Source organism: Cucumis sativus, unplaced genomic scaffold, assembly GCF_000004075.3.
Source record: "Cucumis sativus cultivar 9930 unplaced genomic scaffold, Cucumber_9930_V3 scaffold131, whole genome shotgun sequence".
NCBI lineage: Eukaryota > Viridiplantae > Streptophyta > Magnoliopsida > Cucurbitales > Cucurbitaceae > Cucumis > Cucumis sativus.
This window is the reverse complement of record NW_022279533.1, coordinates 30,228-40,552: the sequence shown is the minus strand read 5'-3', so window position 1 is coordinate 40,552 and position 10,325 is coordinate 30,228. Positions and strand designations below refer to the sequence as shown.

Sequence of the window (10,325 nt, the reverse complement as noted above, 5' to 3'; positions counted from 1 at the left end):
TTTTATGGTATGCATTTACGAGCCTCTTTTTCTTTCTTTGTTATGAACTGCGGTAACTAGGCATTGCTAGAACCGATGGGGGTAACATTTCTATGGTTCTACACTTAGTTTCTAAGTGTGATTTGTCACCACTAATTTTCAAAACACTTAATTTCTAAGCACATATAATCACCTAGAAAAAAATGAAAATTGTTGTAGTTAAGATCAAAACTAAATAGTTATGAAATAAGACATAAGAGATTTGATTTTAACAACCTTCCCGTTGTACTTGGGATCCACTCTGGCTTTGTGCTGGAAAATTCTATAAGACATATGAAATAAGACATAAGCTATAAGCTTTGCTTCCTGACGAAGAATCTTCTACTATTACAATACATAAGAAAATTCTATTTCATAAACCCTGTAACATAATTGAGGCTGATAGAATGATTATTCTATAACCCTACCGATAGTTTCATTCTTAACATTCATAAACACGATGCAAGGAGCTATCAAATTCTATTTATGTTCTCGAGAATGGCCGGTTTAACAATAATGTTAATTTTTGTTTTCTATTTTAAAATAATAACGCTGCTTACTAATCTTTTTTTTTTCCATTTGGCATTCTACTTTTTCTACTCAGCTTTCTTTCCCTAGTGATAACAAATAATACGGGTGATAAAAAACTTAATCACTCACTTGTTTCAGCCACCGAAAGCCTTTCTGCTGTAGAAATAGAAGATGGGTTTAAGTAGGTAGATTTACTTGCATTGTATGTGATGTTCATTGAACTCTCAATTTCATCGAGACCAATTTCTCACTCAAACATGGTCTTGCATTCTCTAGAAACGTCCTACAAACAAAAATGAAGAACAAAAAACTACAATAAGGTCTATGAAAAAGTTACAAAGGAAAATCTCAAAAACTGATATGTAAGTCATAACAACCTTAAGTCCTCTTATCGTGGGTTAAAATGCACGTAAGGTTTTTCCAAGAGTCCGAGCAACCAGCATGTAAATAAGTTAAGTCAACTAAATTTGCTATAAATTTACTCGTATTAACATTATCATTGTTTTAGACTTGAACAACTTCAAATTTATCAATATAAAATATGCTTTAACAAAACGTACCTTGAGGTTCCTCCAACCTTATTAAAAAGCAAATAATCCAACAATTTAACAAATTTATAGTGGCATATTATGTATATCAATTGATCACAACAAAATAAGATCGAACAAATACCCATGAGTAATATTTAGCCACCAAATGAATAATGATGAAAACCTGAAAACAAAACCGAGAAAAAAAAGGAAACAATTCATCAACAAAACAAATTTAAGGGGACTAAAAAATTGCTTACCTTTATTACACACTTCAAATATTAAGAAAAGTGGAGGGAGAAAAACCAACCAATAATCAACAAATAAACTTCAACACAAATAGCTATAAATTTTCTTCTTTAAAGGTATCACAAATAAGTCCATCAGTAATAACAAAATAAAAAGGGCAATGTGCAATTGAATTCTGCAGTCGTAAAGCTATGCTAAAGGCATTATGAAATCAAAACTTGAGCACTAACAAGAAAATTTGCAAAACAAAAAATTACTAGACATCATTAACTAAAGTACCAGCACAACAATGAATGTGTAACCTCCGCAAGAGCAAAACCCGAATGGAGAAGAACATGAAGAAATATATAAATAGAAGAAACATAAAAGACAAACATGAAACACATGGGAATATACAAAGGGGATAAATAAAAGTACAATTATAAAGTGATGAAGCACAAATATAGGTATCAACAGAACCAGAATACAAGTCTTACCCTATCTCGACTGTCGAGGAGTGTTAACCAACCGTCGGAAGGTTGGTTTTATTTTTTAGAAAAAATTAATGTTGTCTGAATTCTTTTCCAAGCCACTAACCAGCCCCTCCTTATCTATGATCGACGATCAACTCCTCAACCTCTAATTACATTTAAAAGAGTGATGCGAACATTGTGTGAAATCCCAAACCTTTGATGGATCCCACCATCACTCTCTTTCTATCCCCTTCAAAACCTCATTATTTTCAAGAGAGGCCTCAAAGCTTCTTCCAATTAACATAAAAGAAGAATGAAAGAGAAGGAGAGAAAGGGAAAGTGGTTCAAAAGCTATGGAAAAAAAAAGTAAAAGAAAATGGTCTACTCATTGGCACATCTTACACAGATGATAATGTTAGGGCAAGGCAATGAGAGACAGAATGCATTTGGAGCCTTCTCCTCTACTTTCGAAGATTTTAACAAACTAAAATATGCAAATGTTACAAGAAAGATCTTTGGAGATTTGAAATAATCCAAAATAAAGAAAAAGGAAAACCCCATATATGTACAAATTTCAAAATCTAAAACTTGAAAAGTGATTGAATGATGATATATGTTTGTACAGTCAATTATAGAGACAGTGAAACATTAAAACAAAAATGAAACGTACCAAGATAAAAAGAATAGCAACTAGTATTATGACCTTTGTATGTCTTCAAAATACAAACATCAAAATGAATCAAGAGATCTACCACACAAATAATGGTATCAACACAAATAAAGCAATTGTTTTAGTAATAATATTTGAGTACAATTACACTAAGCATGCTATTGTCCTTGACAAATTTACATTCTTCTAATCGAACAAAATCTGACCTTTAAATAGTGATAGAAACTGAAGATGAAAGCAAGTTTAGCTACAACTTCAGACCGTGATATATATGACGGAACCAATAAAAAAAGAAGAGTACCTAACTATATATACACAGAGGAGATCTGATGCTTACTAGCACATCAGAGGCTCAATCAATTTATATTTAATTGAAAAACAATCCCTATATTTTGATGCATACACATTGAATAGCCTCTGATTCAATCCAATTTACAAAACTACCTCCATAAAATTACATAATGGGGGAAGTTCGACCGGATGCACTGTGCTTTACCAGAACCACATGAAATTATTGGAACATAGTTCATTCAATTAACTTTCTATTCAATAATTGAAACAAATGGAAAGAGGACAATTGAATATTAAATAAAGATGGAATTAATTGGGAACTCACGGAGTAATGCGATTTGTTCCGGGGCTCACCACTGGAGTTAGAAGAGAGACAAGTATTAGAAAGGAAAGGAAGAGGAGCGTCTGATATATAATCCAGCGGATTCTTTGATGAGTGGAGTACTAGTAGTAGTAGTGGAGGTTCCAAGGACATTGAAGTCAATCCGGTGAGAGTGAGGGGAATCCAGAAGGTTGAGGTTGAAGAGTGTAGAAATTGCAACCAAAATCGATGATGATGGTGGAATCGAAATTGCGAGGGAAGAAGAAAAGAGCATCACAGGTCGAAGTAGAGGAGGAATCAACACTGGAGAAAGGAGGAAGATGAGGAGAACCTGCCATTAATGGAAGAGGAAGGAAGTGAGAGAGAAAGGAGAGAGAATTAATTAATTAAAGAGAATTAGGGTTTGAGAAGAGAAAGGGAAAATGGAGTGTACGAACAAAGAAGAAGAAGAATAAATGGAAAGGACGCGATAAGAGAGAAGAAGATGGAGATGGATCGGTGAAATGGGTATGATAGGGTTTCTTCCTTAAAGAAACGAAAATTGAGAGATAGGCCTTAGGGTTTTGAAAAGAGAAAGGAAAAATGGAGTGTACGAAGAAATGGAAAGGACGCACTAAGAGAAGAAGATGGAGATTGGATCCGCGACTTAAAGAAGAAGATGGAGATGGATCCGCGAAATGGGTATGATAGGGAGGAGAGGGAAGGAGAGGGAGGAGAGGGAGACTTGGCCGTTAGAGAAAAGAGGAGAAAGAAATTTTAAATGAGAGAGACTGTACATGTAGGGTTTTTATTAGAATTTTTTTTTTAAAATCTTGCTTAATTGGATTTAGAGAATTTTGTGTATTCGGTTCACCGACTCGTATTAGCTGTCCATTGGTCCATTGTTTTGTCATTTTTTTTTCTACAAACTAAATGTTTTAAGCCATTTACAAATTAGATTTCGATAAATCGATAATCATATTTTTTTACAATATAGGACTAAAAAATATAACTAATTTATATATATATATATATATATATATATATATATATATATATATATATAATATATTTATATTATATATATATAATACATACAACAGTATTTAGTTAAATTACAAAAAAAAATTCTTTTGAATTTTGTAGTTTGTGTAAAAAAATAACCTTAAACTTTGAAATGTTAAAAAAAATTGTTTTGAACTTTTAAAAATTATTCATAAATACATCTACATACGTAGGATGAAGGTATTGGCATGCTTCTCTAAAAAAACTTTCCAAAAAGATGTTGTGTGACTTTTGAAAAGAAAAATTACAAATGGGGTCGTTTTTTAAACAAATTAGATATATCGAGTTATATTTCTTTAATTTTTTTCCTTTTTTCACATATTATCAATCACATCTTACTTTTTTCTTTTTTCTCTGGAACCCTGCAAAAATAACAAAAACATTTATAATCACATGACTCATGTCACTACATTTTCTAAATTTTAAAAGTAGTAAATTTAAAAGTTGATAACCCTATGATTATCGTTTGATAGTCATCTAATATCACTAATTTTGTCATATTCGTAATATCCAAATAAGGTTTCTTGGTGAGTCTAGAGTCAAACGTGAGGACTTCTACTAAAAATATATTTATATTTTGAAATTATCATAAGGTGATTAATAACATACGCCCTAAGAACAATAGCGGTATCATCCACTTGTAAGGGGGGAGGGGAGTCATCCACTATAGATAAGGTCCACTTGTCTCCCTCACCCAACTTCATAAGGCTGCCAAAAGAGTTAGGCATAATCACATCCACACGTTTACCCTTCTCTCGAACATAAACCAACTCTCTTTTCTTCCTAATAACGAGTAATTTCATCTCGATTACCTACCTCCTTTTCCTTAATATGCCTAATGGGGGAGCTATTAGTCTTACTTTCCTCCAACTATTTAAAGTCTAACACCACATCCACAAGACACAATTGTTCGTTCCTCCTCTTTGTTTGAAACCACCTTACTCACATCCTCCTCTCGATGATTTTTGTTTTCCATAATCTTAGGACACTTACCACTAGAATGCCCAAAAGACCGGCACAAATTACACCTTCGAGGCTTCCACTCATAATTCACAGCCATAACGAAATCCTCTCCCCTAAGGTGAATTGTAAATTCAGCAGGCATAGGAGAGTCCACATTTGATTCAACACATACTCAAGCATGTGACAACCTTCGTCTTTCCTTAGTAGCTAGATCTAAAGATAGAGGTTTGCCTATAGCACTAGCCACAACAGTCAAACTGACATCTGTCCATAACTCCATTGGAATCCTACCTTGTTTAATCCATATAGGAACATAATAAAAAACAAAGGATTTAGGGACAATACCTGGAGTCCATTTACAGAGGAGCATACTTTTGCCAGCAAGATGTCGCGATCAACGTGATAGGATCCATTCAACAAGTTTTGGGCATCTGAATTGGAAACAGATGAGTCCGTTCTCAAGAATTGTAATCGTTGGCATTTTAATTTTATCAACAATAACAAACGAGCTAAACAAAATCCTCTATCCAGGACGCACTAATGAAAACTAAAATGTAAAATAAGTACGAAGTAATTAATTAAAACAGAAGACAAAAGAAACCCAAAGTAAGTTGACAAAATGCCCACAATAAGCTTCAAGATGAGTAAGAGGGAACACCAAGAGAAACATGAATAGCCTTGCTAACTTTTCACTACTAGCCAACTACATATTTTTTTACAATACGTGTTAGGGAAATCTTTTGTAACGACCCAACTTTTCTAGGTAAGTCGAGGTCATTAATTTTTAACAAAGGTAAACCGGGGGGGGCAGGAAGGAAGCGTGATTGCCATAGGAAACGTGTCATTTTGCTTCGCGCTTATGGTTTCTTTTGAGGTTTAAGATGTATTAAAACTTATTTTACAAACTTTTATTTGTAAATAGTATTATTTTTTAAGTTTTCTTGAATATTTGAAAAATCAGGCCTGACATAAATTTGTTTTTCAATTGACTTACGTTTCATTTTGTATCAACCAAAGTCTTTTGTTAAAAATTAATGACCTCGACTTACCTAGAAAAGTTGGGTCGTTACAGTTGGTATCAGAGCCTAAGTTTTAGGTTCTGTAGACTGACTTATGATGTAAGTCTATGTTTTTGTGTTCCTATGGCTAACGCGACCCTTCGTCTCTCGTCAGGTATGCTTGATGCTTAATATGTATGGTTTATTTGCATGACTTTGCCTAAATTAAACTTGATTGCATGACGATAAAGACTTGCTTATGCTTATGATTAAGACTTTTTTTAAAGAGTGTTGTTGGTGGATAATAGGAATTATGCCGCCAAGGGGAGGTGTACGTAGAGGAGGTCGTAGAGGCCGAGGTAGAGGAGCAGGAGGCCGAGGTAGAGGAGCAGGTCGTAATCAGCCTACTGAGGGTCAAGCTGAACAGCGAATTCCTGCTGCACCCGTGACTCACGTCGAGTTTGATGCACTGTCTGCTCACATGGAGCAGAGGTTTACGGAACTTATGACGGCTATAGCTCGAAACCAGCAGGCACCTGCAGTTCCACCTGCACCTGTGGTTCCCCCTGTACCAGCAGCTCCACCTGCACCAGCAGCCCCTCCTGCACAAGGATTGGCTGCACAACAGCCGCAGATATTACCGAACCAACTTTCTGCTGAGGCGAAACATTTGAGGGACTTTAGGAAATATGACCCTCAGACGTTTGATGGGTCACTGGAGGATCCTACTAAAGCTGAGTTGTGGTTGTCCTCTGTGGAAACCATATTCAATTACATGAGATGTCCCGAGGAGCACAGAGTTCAGTGTGCTGCTTTTCTACTGAGGGACAGAGGCATTATCTGGTGGAGGACTACAATGCGCATGCTAGGTGGAGATGTGAGGCAGATTACCTGGGATCAGTTTAAAAACTGCTTCTATACCAAGTTTTTCTCGGCTAACCTTAGAGACGCCAAAAGCCAGGAATTCTTGGAGTTGAAGCAAGGACATATGACAGTCGAGGAGTACGACCAGGAGTTTGATATGCTGTCACGTTTTGCCCCTGAACTTGTTGGTAACGAGCAGGCTAGAGCTGATAGGTTCGTCAAGGGATTGAGAGATGAGATTAGGGACTTTGTGCGAGCACTAAAGCCCACTACCCAGGCTGAAGCGCTGCGTCTGGCAGTGGATATGAGCATTGGGAAGGATGAAATACGGCCAAGGAGCTTTGATAAGGGATCGTCGTCTGGTCAAAAGAGAAAAGCAGAGCAGAGAACTGTGGGAGTTCCTCAGAGGAACTTGAGACCAGGCGATCCTTTTCGCAGTTTCCAGCAGAGTTCTGGCGGGGCAGGAGACACTACTCGAGAGAAGCCATTATGCAATACGTGTGGGAAACGTCACCTGGGTCGTTGTTTGATGGGAACGAGAGTCTGTTATAAGTGCAAGCAAGAGGGACACATGGCTGATAGGTGTCCCTTGAGATCTACTGGGGCTGGACAGAGCAGTCAGGGAGAGAGACCTCCACAGCGGGGTACAATCTTTGCCACTAATAGATCAGAGGCAGAGAAGGCCGCACAGTGGTGACAGGTACATTACCAGTGTTAGGGCATTTTGCCTTGACCTTGTTTGACTCGGGATCTTCTCATTTATTTCATCGCTTTTTGTGACGCATGCATGCTTAGAGGTGGAACCCTTAGATTATGTTTTGTCAGTGTCTACACCGTCTGGAGAAATTATGTTGTCTAAGGAAAAGATTAAAGCGTGTGAAATTGAGATAGCTGGTCGTGTGCTGGACGTAACCTTGTTGGTATTAGATATGCGTGACTTTGATGTAATTTTAGGTATGGATTGGCTAGCTACTAATCATGCTAGTATTGATTGTTCTCGTAAGGAAGTTGTGTTCAGTCCCCCTACTGCATCTAGCTTTAAATTCAAGGGGTAGGAACAGTAGTACTGCCTAAAGTAATCTCAGCTATGAAAGCTAGTAAACTACTCAACCAGGGTACTTGGAGTATTTTGGCAAGTGTGGTGGATACTAAGGAAGATGAGACTTCTTTAACTTCAGAACCTGTGGTAAGAGAATACCCAGATGTATTTCCAAAAGATCTTCCAGGACTACCGCCACATAGAGAGGTTGATTTTGCCATTGCGTTGGAGCCAGACACTACTCCTATTTCTAGAGCCCCTTATAGGATGACTCCTGCTGAGTTGAAAGAACTGAAGGTACAGTTACAGGAATTGCTTGACAAAGGCTTTATTCGACCTAGTGTGTCACCTTGGGGTGCACCAGTATTGTTTGTGAAGAAGAAGGATGGGTCGATGCGTCTTTGCATTGACTATAGAGAGTTGAATAAAGTAACAGTCAAGAACAGATATCCTTTACCCAGAATCGATGATTTGTTCGATCAGTTACAGGGAGCCACGGTGTTCTCTAAGATTGACTTACGGTCAAGTTATCACCAGTTGAGGATTAGAGACCGTGATGTTCCTAAGACTGCTTTTCGTTCGAGGTATGGACATTATGAATTCATAGTAATGTCTTTTGGTTTTGACTAATGCACCTGCTGTATTTATGGATTTGATGAACAGGGTGTTTAAGGATTTCTTAGACACTTTTGTGATAGTCTTCATTGATGATATTTTGGTTTATTCCAAGACTGAGGCCGAACATGAGGAACACTTACATAAGGTGTTAGAGACTCTTTGAGTCAATAAACTGTATGCTAAATTCTCTAAGTGCGAATTTTGGTTGAAGCAGGTGGCTTTTCTTGGTCATGTGGTTTCCAGTGAGGGAGTTTCAGTAGACCCTGCAAAGATAGAAGCGGTTACCAGTTGGTCTCGACCCTCTACAGTTAGTGAGGTTCGTATTTTCTGGGTTTAGCAGGGTACTACCGGAGGTTTGTGGAGGATTTTTCACGTTTGGCTACTCCCTTGACTTAGTTGACAAGGAAGGGAACTCGTTTGTTTGGAGTCCAGCTTGCGAGGATAGTTTTCAGAACCTTAAGCAAAGGTTAGTTACTGCACGGTCCTTACAGTACCAGATGGATCCGGAAGTTTTGTGATTTACAGTGATGCTTCCAAGAAAGGACTGGGTTGTGTTTTGATGCAGAAAGGTAAGGTGGTTGCTTATGCCTCTCGTCAGTTGAAGAGTCACGAGCAGAACTACCCCACACATGATTTGGAGTTGGCAGCAGTGGTTTTTGCATTGAAGATATGGAGACATTATTTGTACGGTGAAAAGATACAAATCTTTACTGACCATAAGAGCCTGAAGTACTTCTTTACTCAGAAAGAGTTGAATATGAGACAGCGAAGGTGGCTCGAGTTGATAAAGGATTATGACTGCGAGATATTGTACCATCCTGGTAAGGCAAACGTGGTGGCTGATGCTCTTAGTAGAAAAGTATCACATTCGGCAGCACTCATTACTAGACAGGTACCATTGCATCGAGACTTGGAGAGAGCTGAGATTGCAGTATCTGTGGGGAGAGTCACCTCACAGTTAGCTCAATTAACGGTGCAACCGACTCTGAGGCAGAAGATTGTTGATGCTCAGAGTAGTGACCCTTATTTGATAGAGAGACGTCGCCTTGTTGGAATGGACAGACTGATGAGTTCTCCATATCCTCTGATGGTGGGTTGATGTTTGAGAGACGTTTGTGTGTGCCAGCGAACAGTACAGTTAAGATTGACTTACTAGATGAAGCCCATAATTCTCCATTTTCCATGCATCCTGGTAGCACGAAAATGTCAGGATCTAAAACGTTTTTATTGGTGGCGGAATATGAAAAGGGAAGTGGCGGAATTTGTTAGTAAGTGTCTAGTATGTCAGCAGGTTAAGGCACCTAGACAGAAACCAGCAGGTTTGTTACAACCTTTAAGTGTGCCAGAGTGGAAGTGGGAGAATGTGTCGATGGATTTTATTTCAGGGCTGCCTAAGACCCTGAAGGGTTTCACAGTGATTTTGGTTGTGTAGACAGGCTTACGAAATCGGCACATTTTGTACAGGGAAATCCACTTATACTACTGGTAAGTGGGCACAGTTGTATTTAACTGAGATTGTGAGACTGCATGGAGTGCCTGTATCGATTGTTTCTGATAGGGATGCACGGTTTACTTCCAAGTTTTGGAAGGGACTTCAGACTGCTATGGGTACGAGATTGGATTTCAGTACAGCCTTTGATCCACAGACTGATGGTCAAACTGAACGTTTGAACCAAGTTTTAGAGGATATGCTACGAGCTTGTGTTCTAGAGTTTCCAGGTAGTTGGGACTCTCAT

At 37.9% G+C, this 10,325-nt stretch overlaps 1 long non-coding RNA gene across 1 annotated transcript; it reads right to left on the bottom strand.

The window, feature by feature from the left end:
• Positions 1 to 708: 708 nt before the first annotated feature.
• Positions 709 to 2,711, bottom strand: LOC116405628. Its single transcript, XR_004218723.1, has 3 exons — positions 2,657 to 2,711; positions 1,222 to 1,263; positions 709 to 832 (listed from the first exon to the last, which is right to left on the bottom strand). It is a non-coding gene; the product is annotated as an uncharacterized LOC116405628 (long non-coding RNA).
• Between the last annotated feature and the right edge of the window lie 7,614 nt (positions 2,712 to 10,325).